Raw genomic sequence first — 21,284 nt, 5'->3', positions numbered from 1 at the left:
TCAACTGGAGAACAGTTAATACAGTTAATGCTGCTGCTGTCCACAGAATGTTAGTGTGTGTGTGTATCAATACAACATGTACTTGAGTTTGCATATATGTGCTTATATTCTTGTATCCATGCACATCCAAAGACACTGTGTTTTTTCTTTTAAGAGTTGCTGCTGTGGTTTGAATGTGTCTCCTGAAGCTCATGTGCTAGAAACTTGTCTCCCGTGTGATGGAATTGGGAGTTGGGGCTTTTCCAAAGTGATGAGTAAGTCATGAGGACTGTTGGCTCAGGAATGGATTAATGCTGCTGTTGACAGAGTGGCCTACTTGTCATGGGAGTGGGTTCCTGGTGGAGGATGGATTTGGCTCCCTCCTCGCTTTCTCTTACCTGCCACATTTCCCCATGATGCAGTTAAAGGAGCCTCTTGATCTTGAATTTCCCTAGTGTTCATAAGTGTGAAACAAAAAAATGTTGTGGTGATAGCAACACAGAACAGACTAGGGCAGTGAGAATTATTTGGAAATCAGGGTTTATGTGATGGTACTTTTATTAAGAGGAAGAGAATCTACCTACACTGCCTTGTATTGTATGATAGATTGCATGTGGGAATATTCCACATTTAGCTGAGAGCTGTGCACCCCTGTTTTAAGAATTATGAGAAAAACGGATATAATGTATGTAATATAATGACAATAAAAACTCCAGCTTGTACTTAATGGGTGTCGCGTCTAATGGGTGTGCCGGTTTTATTGAGCTAACTTTTTTTTTCTTTTCGTGAAGAAAACCTGTTGCCATAGCAAGAGCCTGGTTTCTAGAGCCAGACTCTTTGGATTTGAATCCTGGTTCTATTACAAGTGTATGTGATTTGAAGCAAATTGATTAACCTTTCTGTTTCAGCTTGCCTAGCTATGAAATAAAGATATTAATTGTACCTAACTCAACAAGATGATCTTTGTCAAGATGATGCATTTTTGACAATGATAAGGTTCCTGTGCAATGCAGAGGAACTGGGAACTACTATTCTCACAGCGTTCTTTAGTGTGTGGCTTTGAATAGAGTCTGCCATACAGACACACCTGTGTGAGAATTTTCTGGAGGAAGAGGTCATTATGTTCTAATGGTGGCAGTTGTAGGCTGATGTGAGGTTCAAAGTGGCTTCCAGATAGGCCTGCTGACACTTACTTGTTTCAGGGTCAGTAACTGAGAATCCAGTGAGAGTTTCCCAGAGGCCTGAAAGATGTTCAGTTGCCTGGGGGGGGGGGGGGGGCGGGGACTGTTGAGACCCACTTACATCAGTACAAAAGACAGAGCAGATCCTGATGGCTTCTCTTGTTCAGCCTTTCCAAGAGTGTAAACTGTAACTTCCTTAATTAGAATTCTTCCTACTTAGAACATGAAGTGTGGCTTCAGATTTCCTAATCATGCTGTACCTAAGGCTTATACCAGTGCTACACACTTAACTTTTCAGCCCCCAAATTCTTAATTTGACCCGCAAGAGTTGTGGCAGGCTGGAAAGTGGAAGCGTATAGGTTAGAGAATGTGAATAAATCAGCAGTTGAAGATTCTTCTCTCTTTCTGTGTGTGTGTGTGTGTGTGTGTGTGTGTGTGTACCTCTCTTTGTAACTCTTACCTTCAAAGAAACAAATGAATCCTAAAAAAAGAGATTCATGGGTAGTTGTGGAATTTACATCATGGTATAAAAATTCAAAATGATAGTAGGTGCATAGATGATTGTGTGTAAATCTTTGAGTTGATGGTGGCATGTTTTTCAAGTGACATTCTTATAAGTACTGAATAAAAATATGTCCCAGGCAGAACCCTCAGGGGACAGGAGAAGAGAATAAGAATGCAGCAGAATTAAAACTGACAAGGGTGAGAGATGGTCTGTAAGATAAATGGCAAGTGTGGCTCTGTCAGGTGAGCCAATCGCTGCAAAACTGTTGGGAACGTTGCTTGATTGATTGCATCAGCTGTGGAGGAGGTGTCCAGTAATGTGGGAACTAATCAGCACTGGAAGATAGATACATCATCCCACAACTGTACTTTGCTATCTCAACATTAATGGGCTTGAAAAACAGCGCAGTTTTGAAGGAAGTCTTGAGATAATTGTTTCCCAACAACCTGTTCCCTGTATTGCCAAGATAGTTCCATCAAACTCACAACATCATTGGAATGAGCTACATGTGCAGACTGGGAGAGCAACAGTCTTTCACTACTGAATTGTAATTTTTAGAAGTTGTTGGCTTTTTTTTTTTTGCCCATCAAGAGGCCAGAGTGCCTCCTTTGGTGGCAAGTGGAACATGTGGAATTCAAATCCTGATGCTAAACTACCATATCACACTCCGGTTTTCTTGTGGAGTTTTAACTGGTAAGCTCCAGAGGACTCTCCTGCCTATTGGCCGATAGCAAGTTTTCTGGGATAATGGAAAACTTTTTAAAAGAATACTTACTGTGACATAACTTGAGTAGTTGCATGCATGTAGGGAAGAGATAATAGTTAGGGAAAACACTGCTATCTATAGTTTGCTGTATGGATAGATAGGCTATTTATTAAATACTTGCCCCAGTAATCCCAAAGAATGCAATCTGGTGAGATAATAATGAGCTAAATGTGTAGCACTAACCCTAGAATAAATCTGCCATCTGCTGGTTTACTTCCCAAATGCCAAGCTGAAGCCTGGAACCAGGAACTCCATCTGGGTCTCCTATGCAGGTTTTCCGGGCCCAGCCAGTTGAGCCATTATTTGCTACCACCTAGAGCATTATCATGAGGTAAGATTAGAAATGGAGGAGCCCAGACTTGGACCAGCTCTCAGATTTGGGATGTGGGCATCCCAAGAGGGGACCTAACATGCAGCACAATATCTGTCCTGAAAGTTAATTTTGGAGCACAGATCAAGCTCTGGCTCCCTCTTTGTTTATTCCTTGCCTGATTTTTCCACCTGTGGTTCTTTTAAAATGGTAACCATTCATGATGTCCCTGCTCCTTAATTCATTCTAAATCTTGTCCATGATACAAAAGCACTTAATAGCAACAAAGATCTATTTCGGTCTGTGAAATAATCATTGCTTAAATGCTGAAAGTATCCAGCTCATGTAAATTTTGAATGATTTATTCCTTAAACAGATACAGGATTCTTTGTTGCAATTGGAGTTTTTTTGGTAGGGCTAAATTTATATGTAATTGAAAGGACTGGCTTAAATTTGGATTAGATTATTGTGGTGGTTGGGAATCTTAACAGGATTTCAATTTGCTGATAGTTGTTCATGAACAGAAATTTCCAAGAAGCTCCCTGTATCATAACCCCTTTAGAAAACTTTTGAATCATCAAAAGATGTGAAAGTTTACCCCCTAGGATACTAAAGCTGAAAGGTAATCCTAGGAGATCATCAGTTCTTATGCCTTTATTTTACAAATGTGTAAACAGAGGCCTAGGATTAAAGAAAATTGTCAATGTTCACATCAAAGCTTGTCAAAGATCAAACTCTTTGACAGGATTTCTCCAGCTTTCAAACTTCAATTCTTGTGTCCCAAATACCTCTTTAAGTTGTGGGCAAACTCAAGCTCTCCTCCATATATTAGTTCCTTATCTCACTGGCACGAATGCCAAGTGGACAGAATTGGAGGAGAAATGTATACTGTGTTACTGACCATGCTCTAGAACCTTCGCAGCCAGAACTCAAGTGTTCTGTTCTAGTTCTCTTACAGGGAATACAAGGAATAAACACTTGGGGAATCTGTGAGCGACCCAAGATAGCAAAGCCAAAGGTGATATGCCAGCCACTAAATTAGGAATTGCCATTAGTCCATTGATCTTCTTGTCACTCTCAATCCCACAAGAACGTGTCAATCATTTTCCTCTTTTTGACCTGCCTGGATTTTGTTCTTGAGTTGCTGGGTAAGATTTAGGTGCAGGTAAATTATAAGGCTGCTGTTGTGAGGATGGGTCTTCCCAAGGTGCTTTTCCAATGTTTTTCAATCATCTTGCCAACATCTCGAAGAAGTGGCAAAAAGAAAGGAAGAAAAGCTATCATGAGAAATGACAGGAAAGCAACTCCCTCATAGGGACTGTCAGGGAAAGAACTGGTGAATAATTCAAGTAACAGATTTCCTCCTTTCTAAGCCATTTCTCACTCAGGCTTTTGGAAACATTTGCAGGAAAGTTCTGGGCTAGGAATTATTCTAGACCTGATTTTATTGCTGCCAGGGGACCAGCTGAAGGTATGAGAGCTGCAGGCAGCCTGGGGGTATCACCATGGTCTGAGGTCACTCAGCATTCCTGGGGTGGCAGGCCCTGGTTGCACCAGGAACATGTAGAGCAGCAGCTCCAGAGTTCCCTGGGAAGACAGTGTACCATGTTCACAAGGGGAGATCAGTGTTCTGTGTGGTAGCTGTCCCAGCATTTCCACCAGTTTTTTCCTTCATTGTTTGCAGCTGTATCTGGGAATGGGAAAGAGTAGAAGCTCACAGTGAAACTCAGGTAGGTTATGAGTCCAGGTGAAAGTAATTTGGCTCCATTTAAGGAATTTTCGCAGAAGTTTAGAGGTCATAAATGGTGAAAGTTATATTTTTTGGATAATCTGCTAAATCCATTTATCCATATTACCCTTGGCCTTTTTTCGCCTCAGGTCACTGAGGGCTTGCTATGCTTGTTCTTTATCTTCCCCAAGAGGACTTGGAGAGGATTTATTATATCTTGCCACTAAATCCTTGACCATATGTATATCAATTTACCAAGCAGCCTCATATATGCTTTGGGACAGCCCTGGAGATGGTTCTATCATGAGAGTGTTTCGTGAGTTCACACTATTACCAGTCTCACCTTACATTCTGATTAAACTTTACCACTTTCCAGGCTATTTTATACATATTATGTTTTATCCTCAAAACTCTTCAAGGGAGGTAAAGGAGGTATTAATATCCCCATCCCTAACAGGTAAGAAAATTAAGCATCCAAGAAATGAAATGGTTTTCTAAAAGTTGTCCAGATCAGAGTTGATTCTGAAATTCAGGTCTTCCAACACCCAGCTCTGTTGGTCTAGTTTTATCGGAGTCTTAACATTTACCTTGATCCTATTAGCACTCACTGAGTGTTAACCCTTTGGGCAGATAGGTCTGATGAAAAGACTTGCCTTCTTAGGAGTTCTACCCAAAACAACCCATCAGACATAAAGACTTGCTATTTTGAGTATATATATAAAAAAGTGGAAGTGTGCTCAAACTGAAGAGGAGTTTGTACTTATTTAGAACTTTTTTTGATGTCCGTCTAGTGATCCATGCTCCCTCCATATCATCTCCTTTAGTGCTTGAAAAATATCCATACCAACAATTCCTCAGATTTAAGATTGATCAGGGCACATTCAAAATCTGAGGGACTTTACATTGGACCAAGTGGTCCAATGAAGGAAGCACAATGTTACTTAACACAGGAAGTGGAAGGCAGTGAACCTGGATATGTGTGGTAGAAGTAGCACACAAAAAGACAGACTTTCAAGGGGCAGGAGCCATAGTTTCATCTTATGGTCATGCCTGTAGAACTTAGTTATTTTATTAAGATGTAGTGAATATGGAAATTGAAGAAATGAATAAATTGATGTCCTAAGGAAGCATGCAGGAATGAAAATGTAAGTGTTGTAAAGAGTTGTGAAAGATCTATAGATGTTGCTTAAGCACCAAATTAAAAATTGAGTGGGGTTTCAGTATGTGAAGTGTGAGTTCCTGGGGGAGCTAATATAAGTATTTTCAACTGCATGCAGCACTTTGGGATTTAGGGGTGACAAATAATTGGCCTTGTGGCTGAACAGTAGAAGACTGGAAGGGATGAGAGAAGTTTGAGAGATGCAGTTGAGTAGAATGTAGCAGGCTAAGATTGTACATGGTCTTCTGCTATAGGGAGCCATTATGTACTGTTTTTAAAGATTTATTTATTTTTATTACAAAGTCAGATATACAGAGAGGAGGAGAGACAGAGAGGAAGATCTTCCATCCGAAGATTCACTCCCCAAGTGAGCCGCAACGGCCGCAGCCAAGCTGATCTGAAGCCGGGAACCAGGAACTTCTTCCTGGTCTCCCACATGGGTGCAAGGTCCCAAAGCTTTGGGCTGTCCTTGACTGCTTCCCCAGGCCACAAGCAGGGAGCTGGATGGGAAGTGGAGCTGCTGGGATTAGAACCGGCGCCCATATGGTATCCCGGCACGTTCAAGGCAAGGACTTTAGCCACTAGGCCTCGCTGCCGGGCCCCCTATTTATGTATTTTTAAAGTAGGAATATCAGGCTGCAATTTGTGCTTTGTGACACCATCCCCTATGTCTATGTGTAGGAGGGTTTGAGCAGAACTAATGGTATCCTTAATTGCCTTTACAGCCTACTGGGGGTGGAGGAGGGGGAGTAGATTCCAACATCAGAGGTACCATGGGTAAAGTTTGTTGATTCACTGGATGTGGGTAGGGAAGAGAGAAAGCTGACTAAGGTTTCTGGTTGGACATTTGGTGAATATACCAGAATGCTACATTTTAATAGTCTTTGGATTTTTAAAAACTGAGCAATTTTAAGCTCTGCTAACTAGATGGAGAACTCTTAAAATAGAAGTGCAATTTCAATCCTGAATTTTCAAATACTTGCTCAAACGTCTCCTCTATCTTTGGTTTCTATTAGTATATATTTTTAAAAAGGTCAAGATGATGTCTGTTTTCATTATCTGAAGAAAGCAGAGATGATGGCAACTTTTGTGTTGCCATTTGCACAGTTCTGACATGCCCTGTAACTAGGTTTTAGGGCTTCACTAAGTAATGCAGTGACCAGAAGCTCCAAAATGGGATTTAGAAGATTCCAAATGATACCCAATTAAAAAGTGTTCCAGGCAAAAAAGCAGCAAACCTTCTCTGAAATGTACTCATAGTTCCATTTCACTGAGATGGGAAGAGAGCTGTTCATTCTGTGCTGATGTTAATGCTAAAAGCATCCGACTGCGGCTGTAATTACTGAGAAGCCAACTATAACCCAGAATTAGGGTTATTGGTGCTTACATCATATGACTGAGGACATGATGCATTCGTGGGTTTCTGTCAACCTTTTTGCTTGAGGCATAAAGAAATACAGTGCCAGACTTACAGAATTTGGTCTGGGAGAGGAGACTAGGAAAAGAAATTACCTTGATGAGCTTTTTGAAAAATGATTTTTTTCTACGCATAGATGAAACTTCTTTCGGTGTTAAAAGCCTCTTTTTGAAAATTCTTCATTTCTAGCTGATAGATAAAATTGTGCATACTTATGAAATATGTGTTACTTAGATCCAGGTATATGTTTTATAGTATTCAAGCCAAAGCGTATATATTAATGTACTCAGGTATAAATTCTTTCTTGTAGAAAGAAATATGCATTGTCCATTGTCACCCTACTGCACAACAGATTACCAGGGCTGGGCTTGGTGTGGTACCCTAGCTGCTAAAGTCCTTGCCTTGCACACACCAGGCTCCCATGTGGGTGCTGGTTCTAATCCCAGTGGCCCAATTCCCATCCAGCTACCTGCTTGTGGCCTGGGAAATTACTTGAGGATGGCCCAAAGTCTTGGGACCCTGCACACACGTGGGAGATCCAGAAGAAGCTCCTGGTTCCTGGCTTCGGATCGGCTTAGCTGTGATTGTTGTGGTCACTTGGGGGATGAATCAGCAGGCAGAAGATCTTCCTCTCTCTTTCTCCTCCTCTCTGTGTATCTGACTTTCCAATAAAATAAATCTTTAAAAGAAGAACACCAGAATTCTTTTCTAGCTATGTAACTTGGGACCTGTTAATCAGTCTCTTCCTTTCCTTCCCTTCTGCATACTCTTTCCAGCATCTGATAACCACCATCCTATTCTCAACTTGTATGAGATCAGGTTTTATTGATTCCACATATAAGTAAGATATTGCAGAAGTTGTCTTCTCTGTCTAGTTTCTTTCATGTAACATAATGACCTCCTGTTCCATTCATGTTGCAAATGACAGGATCTTATGCTTAATGTCTCACTATTAAGAACATAATTAAAAATATATATTATGAAATTATCTTAACGTTTTTAAGTGTATGGTAGAGAGTTAACTGCATATGTATTGTTATGTAGCAGATCTCCAGGACATTTTTTTGTGTTATATAAACAACAGTCTCATACACAGTACCATCCCAGTTTCGTGCCCATGGCCCGTGAAAAGTTTCTGAGTTTAACCACTTAGATGCCTTATATATGTAATAATCTGATATTTGTCCCTCTATGAGTAGTTTATTTAACTTAGCAAAGTTCATTCAATATACAACAGACTGATATCCTTTTTATATATGAATTCTAGATATATGTACCACATTTTCTTTCTAAATTAATATACTTATCAAATTTCTAAATTATTTTTCAACATTTATGTTATTTGAAAGACAGGGAAACACAGGCAGGTAGAGATCTCCCAGACACTGATTTACTCTTCAGATATGCACAGTAGCCAGGGCTGGGCAAGACTGGGTCCATACCAAATAAATTATGTGATTTAAATTTTCTCCTATGCAGGTATCAGGAACTGAAGTTCCTAGGATACACCCTGCTGCCTCCCAGAGTGCAAACCAGTAGGAATTTGGACTTGGAGGTAGAGTCAGCATTTGAACCCAGGCACTGTATCTATCCTGTTTTAGTTATTGTAACTTTGTAATATAATTTGAAGTGAGGATTATTAGACTACTTTCTGAGAGCTGTTCTGCCCACTTGGGATCCTTTGTGGTTCCATATAGATTTTAAGATCTTTTTAAAAATAATTTTGCAAAAAGTAAAGGCTTTTGATTTTGTTTTTTATAGGGGTTGCATTCAATCTGTGAGTCACTTTGTGAAGTTTTTAGCTTCCTTCAACTTCGTGCCGTTTTCTGTCAGTGCTAGATTCCAGCAAGACAGAAATCTATCACTTGGGTAACCCCTGAGTATTGTGTAATATTTTATACATATTCCAGTCTTTTTCCTCCCTCGACAGGAAGCCATCTCTTCTTACTTAAGGGCTTTTTTTGTGGTGACCCTATATAAAACAGTAATCTTTATTTTCCTTTACTGCTCCTCTTTCTACGTAACAGTCATAATCTTAATTTCATTGTCTCCTGCAGCAAGCATGGAATCTCTATCATGGCTAGAATTGTGCTGATTATGTGTGTAACTGCATCTCCAGTGCCTAGAATACAGTTTGTCTTTCAGTCAGCATCTAATCATTCAGAGACTGCTGAATAAATGAATAAAAGTATTACGACATAGGCTTGATCGGACATAAACTGAGGAATATTTAACAAAAAGCAACCAGTCCAGAGAAGTGAAAGTGGGGGACACAGAGGAAGGTCCTTCAGACCATCCCAGATCTGGCTGTTGTAACCATTTGGGGAGTGAACAAGCTGGTGGAAGATCTCTCTCCCTCTCTCTTTTTTCTCTCTACAACTCTGACTTTCAAGTAAAATAGATCAATCTTTAAACAGTTGATGCTTGTAAATCCACTGGATTTCCGCTCCTACTACTTATAACCTGTAAGGCATGGAAGGCTGAATGTGGAGAAGAAAAGGCATGGGGTGGTTTTCAGTATTTGAGGGGGTAGTTTATGGAAGAAGAAGTTGGTCCATGGATTTCAAGGCAAAAGCCTCAGATTGTGGAAATGTATTGCAAAAAGCACATATATTTAGTCAAAACAAGAAAGAGCTTTCAAAGCGATTATACTTCTCCAACATGGAATGGCCTACTTTCCTATGGAAACTTTAGTGGGTTCCCTATTATTCAAGATGCATAAGTAGACACCACACAAGTGGTTAAGTAGAGGGAAGATTCAGAACTGTGGGGTTTCTTTTTTTCTTTTCTTTTTATTTCTTTTACTTTTAATTTAAACAACTTATTTATTTTGGATTTTATGGTACAATTCCATAGGGTCTGGGATTCCCCCACCATTCTCATCCCCCAACTGATTTTTCTCATATTATTGCAATAGTGTAGGATTCGTGATTCCATCAGTCTGTTGTCTATGTGTACCCCGACATTGTTGGTACGAACAATGTCAGACAGTTCAACATTCCTTTTTCTAGATACGTCCAACAGTTTCATTGGTAGTCCATTTTTGATTTGGAAGTAAGGATGTATATTGCATTGTATGTGCATATCTGGATATGGTAGTCTCTACTACACCATCACTATGCTATTCCCTTAAATGAGAAGCCGCAAAACAAAGTCGTCAACAGATTTGAGGTTAAATAACAACAGCAGCAGCAGCACCATCAACAGCAACAAAAATATTACAGCAGCATGGAGTCGAAAAAGCACACGACTGAATAACCAATGCATGGGTGACGAAAAGAAAGCTCAAAAGCCTCTTGGGTAAAATGATGTCACCATGCAACTCATGAGCTGGAGATGAATTCAACAAGAGAAAAGAAAGCATTTGAAACAAATGAAAATGAAATAAAAAACATCAAAACACATGGGATACAGCAAAAACACTATGGAAAGGTTTATTGAACTTACAATTTGCATGATGGCTTCCTTATATTAGAGAGAATATATGGTATTTGTCTTTTTGGGATTGACTTATTTCACTGAGCATAATGGTCTCTAGTTGAGACCATCTAGTTGCCAAAGATATGATTTCATTCTTTTTAATGGCTGAGTAATACTCCACAGAGTAGATGTACCACAATTTCTTTAACCAGTCTTCGTTGGATGGGCAACTGTGGGGTTTCTTTAACTCTGAATTCTAGAGTTCTATGCAATGAATGGGAAGCAAGAATATTTCTCATTAAGTGCCTCAATGAATTCCAGTAAGTATGCTAGTTACTGTAACTTTATCACATGGAACAATATACACATGTAAATAAATATCCAATGTTAGAAATTTCGTTTTAGTTTGTAATATTCAAAAAACTGAAAAAAAGATTTATTTATTAATTTGAAATTCAGAGTTACAGAGAGACAAAGAGACAGGCTAAGACACAACTCTATCCTTATAAAGTAATGAAGGGAGAGAAATGTTGGCACCTCAATTTCCCTCATGTCTCCTTCGTCTCAGTTTCTCATGTTCTCTAGTCACACAATAATTATATTTGTGATTAAAATGAAAATTCTTAGGGTAGGTCTGGGATGGAGACAGGGACTTTGTATTTCTGAGAATCTGTTGAGGGAAACCAGTCAGACGACCACTCTATGAACAGCAGGCTCTAGTTCATTTTTCTCAACGTATTATCCATGAAATTGCCTTGATTTTGAGTCAGAAACATAAAATGCATTCCAGGTCTAAAAAAACATTTTGAATCATTATGATGTTTACTTTGCATCAAAAGAAGCAATGACAAGTGCTTACTAATGAAAATAAACTGTTGACAGGGACTGCCAATTAGGTAGAAACAATTCAGCTTGCATCTCACCATCAAGGACAAAATTAATCATGCATGATATTTTCAACAGAAAAGTGTCTTAAATAAATTATTTAGTATTTATATTTTGTATTGGTGCATGAGTAATAAAATCAACAGTTTCAGGGGCTAGTTATGGTGTTTTACAGCAAAGCTCAGAACTAACCTTTGCTGCCCTTTAATGGGGCTTGGGGCATGGAAAGTTTGATCCTTTCTATAGAAGGGATGGAGGTGTCCATTGAATGTTCTTGTGGCATTTGAAAATGTGACTCATGTCAAACTCTCAACTTGTTCAAGGTGGAGGAACCATACTCATCCTCGTGTGGTGGATGATCATGGCCAAAGGCAGTTGCATCTTTATTTATTATTTCTTCCACCCTAACCCAAGCCAGTGTCTTGTCATAGTATAGGCAAATACCAAGAAACCAAAGAAATATTGGTTTTACTGAAGCCCCATTGAGCAGAAGCTCCATTTGTGAGTCATGCATGTTGGTGTCCAATAGATTGTCTGAATCATCCTTCGTGATCACATCTTTCTGCTCTGGCTCTGGTGCTGCCTCTGTTGTGAAATGCTGGCATCTTCTCTTTCCTACCTTATATAAGCATCAAAAAAAAAAAAAAGACAAAAAAAAGAAGAAAATTCCAGAACTGAAAGATGAATGCAAAATACCAAGACTGTGAGTGTTCTTGTGTGTGTGTGTGTGCGGTTTCATAGGACAAGAAAATATTTTAAAGGTCTTAAAAATTAAGATGCTCTGTCATGTAATTGTGCATGTATACATGTATACAAGGAGGTAGACCTGAAAACAAAGAGAACAGATCATTTGTCCACTAGACTTTTTAGAAAGAAGTTTCTCTTCAGTAAAAAAAATAAATCTAGTTTTGCATTATATCCTAACAACAAAACAAATCGTAAATGACCTATTTAAAAATTAGACAAATTCAGCAAGAAATTATGCAGAAGAAAATATTAGTATGCATATTCTTGGATTAGGAATGATATTTTAAAGAAAGAAATAAAAAGGGATAGAATTTAAATAATTAAAGAATTTTGAAATGGATTTTTCAATTTGAGACAATCCTGGTGAATTTCCAGTATTGACTGTACTGTATGAATAGATTATCTATATGTTGCTTGGTAGTACTGAAGTGCAACTTGGCAAAATCAAATCAGAAGGCTTCACGTTTTATATAGAACTATCAAATGGCCAAATTTATCAAAATTGGTCATTAGGAAATAATTGTTGATGTAGGCAATTATTGTTTTTACATGAAATAATTAGAAGCAATAAAGAATAGCTTATTTAGCCATGTGATGGAATGTTTTTCATTCAGTAAAATCAATATTCAGCATGGTGTTGGGATATTACTTAGCTATTACAATGATGGAAAAACAGTTAATGATAAGTAGAGGTACTGAAAATACTTTGCTAAGTAAAGTAGATTAAAAAGTTATGTTGAAATGTGGTTACTTTTAAAGACTTAGAAGTTTATGTGAGCAAAATTGATAGTGGTCATTTTTGTTTTTATGTATTATGAGAAATGCCTTTAGTTTCCACTTACATTTTTTTTTTTGTATTTCACATCTTCTCTAATAAACATCTGTTATGTCCTGAGTCAGAAAGAACAAAATCCCATTTATAGAAAATGAATGGATGCTAGTATTAATACTTGTGTGAATTAAGGTCATGCATATAGTATTGTTGTAGGATATCTGCTCATCCTGGTTGTTTCACAATCTATCGTAAGGAACATGATGCTTTTGATGATCCACATTGGGCAGCACTGGTCATGTGGCCTCAGAATCACAAATGATCATGATGCCAGAAAGTCAAAAATATTAGGAAAATGGTCTTTATGATCTTCAGTGTTTTGTTTCTTGATTGGAACAGGTTTGTCCACAACTGAAATAGGAAGACAAGTAGGAGGTTGTGGTCTGTAAATTATTTTTGAGGAAGCCTGACATTATAAGCATAAAAATACCAGGAAATATTGAGCGTATTTCTCAATGAGATTCATATTTTCATCTCTCCCCAGTGTCATCAACATGGAGGGAGAAGTGTTATGATGCAGGATGTTAAGCCATTGCTTGGGATGCCCCCAACCCTAATTACAGCACAAGTTTGAGCCCTGGCTGTCCCATCCAGCTTCCTGCCAGTGTTTCTGTTGGGAAGCAATAGATGAAGGCTGAGGTGCTTGGATTACTGTCTCCCACTTCCAGGTTTCTAGCCTTAGCCTGATTCGAATATTGACTGTCGCAGGTGTCTGTGAAGTGAGCCAGCAAATGGAATACCTGTGTGTGTGTGTCTATGTTTCTACCATCCATATTTGTAAATAAGCAAGCAGCAAACAAAAATTAAATTCTGGATGTTGTTCTTTGATATTGTATAATGACTCAATGATCATTCTTAAAAAATTTAGAGTAGTGCTTTATGTATTTTGAAAGACACCTCTGTTCATCTTAAACCAACAGATTTTGATAATGTTTAATCATTGTATTTCTGACAGAAACCACAAGTTTGCTATACTGATAATCTTCTTCAAATTTACTGTACCAAAGTTTTTTTTTTTCAGACAGTCATTATAATTCCTATTACAGAATGTTCCTCCTGCTACACAATTTTGGTTTGGTTCGGTCTGGAGTCTCTGCAGTGGACTTAAGAAGACCCTTTCTGGTTAATAAAGGACTTGAATACAGGGAATGAGGCAGTGTCCTCTCCACTGTCAGATAAAGAGAAATGTCTGAACCAAGGAGCCAGTGAAATCAACTTAATCTCATTCGATTATCTAAATGGAATAGCCAAAGGCAGTATTTGGAGATTAGCTAACATGTACCTTAGCAACTGGATACACTGGAATGCCATTTAATGACTTGTAAAATCTCTGGAAAATAAGAGCTTTGGTTGTAAAATCTGAGTGTGTGGTTTTGAAGTGCTAAATTTGCTATAGCAATTAAAGGTCAAAGTGGAGATATCTCAATTGGAAGCCGAGAGGAAAAGTCACAGTTGGGAGTTGACAGCATCTAGTTTGCATGTAGAATTGTGGGAACTGTAAGATCAGAGGATGGACTAGAGATTGAGATGGGGCATTGCTGAGCAATGTTCAGCGGTCCAGGAAAGGAGCTGGTTTTAGCTTCAGAAGAAGTGGAGACTAAAGCAGTTAGATGATAGATAGAAAGGCAAACAGAGATGAACTGTATATACACTGGCAAAAATAACCATAGAAATAAAGCATGATGGTGACCATCTAAAAACCAAGGAGATGAACTTCAGAAAAAAATATCAAACCTCCTTGGGGCTAGTGTGCTGGTCCTACAGACTGATCCTTTGCCTGACTTATTGGCATCCCATATGGGTGCTGGCTCATGTCCCAACTGCTCTACTTCTCATCCAGCTCCCCTGCTTATAACTTGGGATGGCAGTGGAGGATGACTCAAGTCCTTGGACCTCTGCATGCAAGTGGGAAATCTGGAAGAAGCACGCAGCTCCTGGCTTTGGATTGGTGCAGTTCCAGCTGTTACAGCTATTTGAGGAGTGAATCAGCAGATGTAAGATTTCTCTGTCCCTCTCTTTCTGTAAATATGCCTTCTAATTATAAATAAATAAATCTAAAAAAATTCAAACCTGCATGCTGGGCTTCTCGCTTCCAGGACTATGAGAAAATACAGTTCTCTAGAGTACCTCTTCCCAACGTGTGGCATGCTTTTCATGGCAGGGCAACGAACTCAGCCACGATTGACCATCTGTAAAAAACCTATGACATTAGTACCATTTTGGCTCCACATTTCTGTGGAGGGCACAGAGTTCAGGGAGGCAAAGTGCTGTTGTCAGGCTCATGCTCCTAATGCCTGCACTTTAATATAAGCAGTGGATGCAAAAGTGAAGAAACACCCAAAAGTGGTGATCTACATGAGACTTGACAGATGTTGTCTAGAAGTTGCTAATGTCAGAGTTGCATCAAGCAGCAAACCTATAGTTCCACTTTTAGTGTGTTTTCTTTCTACCTGGAGAAAATTATCCATGAAGAAAAATAATATTTTCAGTCTCTTCTAAATCTTCATATTCCTTTTCTGGTAGCAGATTCAAGAATAATAAGATAACAGTATCCTGGTTCTCTGCCTGGGGCGTTGTTAGTTTTTTATACATATTTATTTTGTTTTATATTGTGTCTTGGACATTCTAAAACTTTAATAGTATAATTTACCTTGATTACACTACAGATGGGGCTCTCTCCGATTCAATTTTAAAAATTAATGCATTTAATTTTAGTAGAAATGTGCAAGATACCAGGTGATTCAGCTAAGTAAAAGCAGGATACCTAATTATGCTTCAGTATCAAAATGTATCAAAATGTGCTCCAAGTGGCCCTCTGGGATTAAGTGTGGCAGAATCTAGGGCAACTGAGAATTGCTGACTCAGTTTCCCCAACTATATGATGGGAAAGGTAGTATGTATTCAGGGTACCCTGAGGTTACTAAATATTTAAAATTCAGATTCACTAGTCTACCCAAAGGATAGTGTTCAGGGATGCTTAGCAATGAATGACTCTCTTTATTGTCCCAGAGGCGGTTTTCTGAAATCCATTCAGCATTACCTGCTGTTTTATTACATGTTTTCTCATAATTGCTTTTGTGTACTCGTGGTTTGGAGGATAAAGAAAAAAATTACCAATCGCATCTCAAAATATGAAATCCAGGGAATACCTTAGTGTTATTTTAGGATTATTTCTAAAATGGTTTAGCTTCATACTTTTCTTTTTCCTCATAATAATATTTCTCATCAGATTGGATTTATTTATCACTTTTTTTTCCATTCTGTAGCTTGTGACATGAGAAAAATAGTATCTTAGCTATTGTTAATTGTCCTGTAAACATGGTATACAAATAACTGTCTTGTATGCTCATTTTGTATGGGTAAATTCCCAGGAGTGGGATGGCCGGGTTATGTGGCAGATCTGTTTTCAGATGTTTGAGAAGGCTCTATAAACTATCTTCCTTAATGATTGTATTAGCTTACATTTCCACAAGCAATGGATTGGAGTACCTTTTTCTCTACATCATCATCAGCATTTATTGCTTTCTGATTTTTGGATAATTGCCATTCTACCCTGCATGGGTTGAAACCTCATTGTTGGCATTATTCACATTTCCCTGATGGCTAAGAGATCCTGAGAAGCTTTTCATGTATGTTTTTTGGTTGTTGGAATTTCTTCTTTTGAAATTTGCCTGTCTATCTTCTTTGCTTTGACTAATGGACTTGTCGCTTTATTGAGGATTTTCTTTGCAGTGCGTAAAGCGTCTTCACTTGATGTGATTCCATTAGCTATTTTTTGCCTTTATTGCCTGTGCTTTTGGGGACTTTTCCAAGAAGTCCTGGCCTATGCTAATGTCTTTGAGAGTTTCCTTGATGTTCTTTTCTATTTTATGGTATCAGGGCATAGATTTAGATACTTGATGCATTTTGATTTGATTTTTAAAGTAAGGTGTAAGGTTTGAACCATTTGTTGAACAGACAGTCCTTTTTCCAGGGACTGATTTCTGCTCGTTTGTCAAAGATAGTTGATTATAGATCCATGGGTTTCTTTTTGGGGTTTCTATTCTTTTCCATTGGTCTACACATTATTTTGTGCCAGTACCAGGATGATTTGATTATTACTGCCCAGAAGTATTTCCTCAAAAATAGCATTTTGATGCCTCCAGCTTTATATTTGTTTAAGATGTTTAAGATTGCTTTAGGTATTTGATGTCTCTTGTGTTTCCTTATGAATTTTAGCATCATGTTTTTCTAGATCTGATGTCTAAGAATGTGTATTTTGATTGGGATCTTTTGGGTAGCATGGACTTCTGATATTAATCCTTCCAATTCTTATACATGGCAAATTGTTCCAATTTTTTTCTTTTCATTTGAAATCAAATCAGAAATTAATTGGATTAAATTACTTCTTTCTTTGATGTTTTGTAGTTTTTACTGTAAAGATTTTTTAACTTACTTGGTTAGATTTATTCCAGTGTATTAATTTTTGGTACTATTTGTTAGTGGTACTGATCATACAAGGTCCATCTTAGCCATGGCTTTGTCTGTGTATATGAACATACTTATTTTTCTTTGTTAACTTTTATTTTCTGTGACTTTACCAAATGCTTTTTTTAGTTCCAACAGTCTTTTCTTGAAGTCTTTTGGTTTCCCTATGTGTAAGAGTATGTCATCTACAAATAGGGATAATCTGATTTCCCTCCTCCCAATTTTGACCCCTTTGATTTCTGTTTCTTGCCTAAATGGCTCTGGCTAAAACTTACAGAACTCTATTGAGTAGCAATGGCAGAAGTGAATAAACTTCTCTGGGTCCAGATCTTAGTGGAAATGCTTACAGCCTTCCCCCATTCCATATATTGCTGCCTGTGGGTTTGTCATAGATTACCAAGGATGTGTTAAGGAATGTTCCTTCTATACCCAATTTTCCCATGATTTTGATTATGAAAGATGTTGTATTTTATCAGATGCTAATTTGATTAGATGCAGAGAGGTTTTTATTCTTTAGTTTGTTATATTTATTAATTTGATTGTATTGAAACCTTCTTCAACGTTAGGGATAAATCTCACATAGTCAGGGAATTATCTTTCTTATGTGCTATTGTATAAAATCAGCTAGTATTTTGTTGAGAAATTTTTTATCTACGGTCATTACAGATATTGGTCTATAGTTCTAGTTCTCTTTATATGTCGTTTTCTGGTTTGGCTATTAAGGTGATGCTATGCTCATCAAGGAATTTGAGAAAAAATTCCTTCCTTTCATTTTTCTCAATAGTTTAAGAAGAATTGGAATTAGTTCTTCATGGAAAGTTTGGTAGACTTCAGTAACAAAACGATAGTCCCGGACTTAATTTGTTGCTGGAGTCTTTATTACTGATTCAGTCTCTCAATGACTGATCTACCTAGGTTTTCTCTGTCTGCATCACTCAATTTTGTTATATTGTTTGTGCCCAAATATCTGTTTTTTTTGAATTTTCCAATTTGTTGACACATAGCTGTTTGTATTACTTCCTGAAACTTCATTTTATTTCTGTGGTGTCAATTGTAACATCTGCTTTTTATTTTCTGATGTTAATTTGAGGCTTCTCCTTTTTTTCTCAGCGCACAAAATAGGGTATCAATTTTGTTTATTTCTTCTCTAATTTTAATTATTTGTGTCTTTCTTCTAACTTGGGGTCTGGATTGTTGTTTTTCTAGCATGTTGAGAGGCACTAATAAACCATTTATTTGATGTGTGTCTAATGCATTGATTGCCTCTTAACACTGCTTTTTTATATCCTGTACATTTTGATGTGTTATATTTCTTCATAATTTTTCAGGAGCTTTTAAATTTGCTTTTGACTTCGTCTGTAATCCATGATTGTTCAGTAGTGTGTTTTTCAGTGTTCATGTGTTTGCATATTTTCTAGAATTTCTCAGCTTGCTAATTTCCAGCTTCATTTCATGTAGTCAGGAAGAATATATGATACGATTTTATTTTTTTAAATTTGTTGACATTTACTTTATGGTCAAACGTGATATTTCCTAGAGAAACTAGCATGCACTGCTGAAAATAATGTATGTTCTGCAACTGTAGGATGGACTGTTCTGTAGATATCAGTTAGGTCCATTTGGTCCATAGTGTAGATGAGCTCTTTTGTTTCTTTGTTGGTTGTCTGTCTAGTTTCTGTCCATTTATGAAGATATTGTGTGAAAGTCTCTCATTATTATTGTATTGGAGTCTATGACTGCCTTTATATTCATTAACATTTGCCTTAACTGGCAAGGAGTCTTGGCATTGGAATCATGTGTTTTTAGCATAGTAACATCTTCTAATTGAATTGATCCTTTAATTACTATGTGTTGGTCTTTGTCATTTCAAATCATTTTTGTGTTCAAGTCTATTTTTTCTAATGTTAGAATGATCCTTTTTTTGCTTTCCATTGGTATGGAATATCTTTTTACATTTTGTTTCCCTTTCATTATGTTGGTGAGGTGTCTTGCAAGAACCAAATATACTAGCCTTATTTTTCAATCTAATCTGTCAGTCTGTATCTTTTAATTTGAAATTTAAGTCATTTACACCCAAGGTTACTGTTTTTTTTTTTTTTTTAAAGATTTATTTGTTTTTATTGCAAAGTCAGATATATACAGGCAGGAGGAGAGAGAGAGAAAAAAATCTTCCGTTCGTTGATTCATTCCACAGGCAGCCACTCGGCCAAAGCTGAGCCAATCCAAAGCCAGGAACCCAGAGCTTCTTCCAGGTCTCCCACATGGGTGCAGGGTCCCAAGGCATTGGGCTGTCCTCAGCTGTTTTCCCAGGCCACAAGCAGGAAGCTAAATGGGAAGCGGGACCACTGGGATTAGGAATTCCGGCTCATGCAAGGTGAGGATTTAAGCAGCTAGGCTATAGTACTGGGCCCCCAAGGTTGTTATTGTAACTACTTAGCCATGCCAGTTTTCCACTGATAGTCTTATTGTGTGCTTTGGATTAACTTTGAACTTGTACTAAGGAATTTTCTGTCTTCACATGGTTTTATAATGAGCACTGTCATTTGCTCTTACTCTGTATAACACATCCTTAAGCATCATTTGTACAGCTGACAAGTTGTGACAAATTCTTTCAAGTTTGTTGTGGAAGGTTATTATTTCACCTTCATTTATAAATGAGTGCTTTGCTGAGCACAGTATTCTGCGTGGACAATTTTTTGTTTCAGGACTTGGGACGATTCTCTCTATTGTCTTCTTGCCTGTGAAGTTTCTAATGAGAAATCAGCTGTCCGTCTCATTGGCAGCCTGACCTGCTTCTTGTACACATTCTAAAACCTTTTGTTTATGCTTTACTGTTGAAAGCTTGACTGCTGTGTTGTGTTGAAGATGCTTTCTTGTCATGTCTATTGGGAGTTCTATGTACTTCGTGTGCTTAGATATCCTGTTCTTTTTTTTCAAATTAGAGATTTTTACTGACATTATTTCACTGACTAGGCCTTCTAAAGCATTCTCTTTTTAAACACTTTCAGAAACTTCTAAGACATGTGTGGAGTCATTCGATAGCATCTCATAAAGCTGAAACACTATTCTTCGGTTTTTGATTTTTTTTGCTTTCTTTGATTTTTTTTCAAAGATTTGTCGTCTAGCTTAGAGGTTGTTTATTTTGCCTCACAGTCTGTTGTTAAGATTTTCCATGGCATTTTCAATTTGGCATTGAGTTCTTAATTTCAAATATATTTTTTAGTGCTTTTCTTTTTTTTAAATTTTATTTACTTAGTTGAGAAAGATGCACACTCCCGTGGGCCTCTGATTAGAGTGGAAGTGTTGAGATATGGAGGAAGAGGAACGGAACAATTGCTGCAGTTGTTTTATTTTTATTCTCCTGGTCTGCCGAAGGGGACAGAGAGTGGAGCACTCTTTGCTATCCGACTACATCAGCATGTAAGCATGGGGGACAGTCATACGATGATACTTTAGAGATCCTGATGTGGGGAAGAATGTTCTGAGCCTGCCCCAAATTCCAGCCCAAATGCCAGCTGATGGGTGTTGCAGCCCTTCCTGGACCAATGTGCCACCAATCCTAGCTCTCACACTAACGGTGAAAGCAGCGGCATAGCAGGAGAGTCACTGAGGTTTCCCTACCAGGCAGGCTTCCAATTCCCAGTCTCATGGGTGTTGTGGACCAGTCTTAGATGGCCCTTCCACAGTTCTGGCATTTGCCAGCAGGGGCTACAGCCTGGCAAACCTGGCCTGCCCCCAGTCCCAGCTCTTGCTGGTGGGTAACACAGCCTAGCCCAGCCTGGCCCACTCCCAGCCATAATGGAACAGGTAGATGTTGCAGTCGAACCTAGCCTGGCCTGTATCTTGTTCTGGCTCTCACACATGCCAGTGTGTACTCTAGGTTGTCC

The sequence above is a fragment of the Ochotona princeps genome, chromosome 11 (genome assembly GCF_030435755.1).
Source record: "Ochotona princeps isolate mOchPri1 chromosome 11, mOchPri1.hap1, whole genome shotgun sequence".
In the NCBI taxonomy this organism is placed as follows: Eukaryota; Metazoa; Chordata; class Mammalia; order Lagomorpha; family Ochotonidae; genus Ochotona; species Ochotona princeps.
This window is presented reverse-complemented; position numbering follows the sequence as displayed.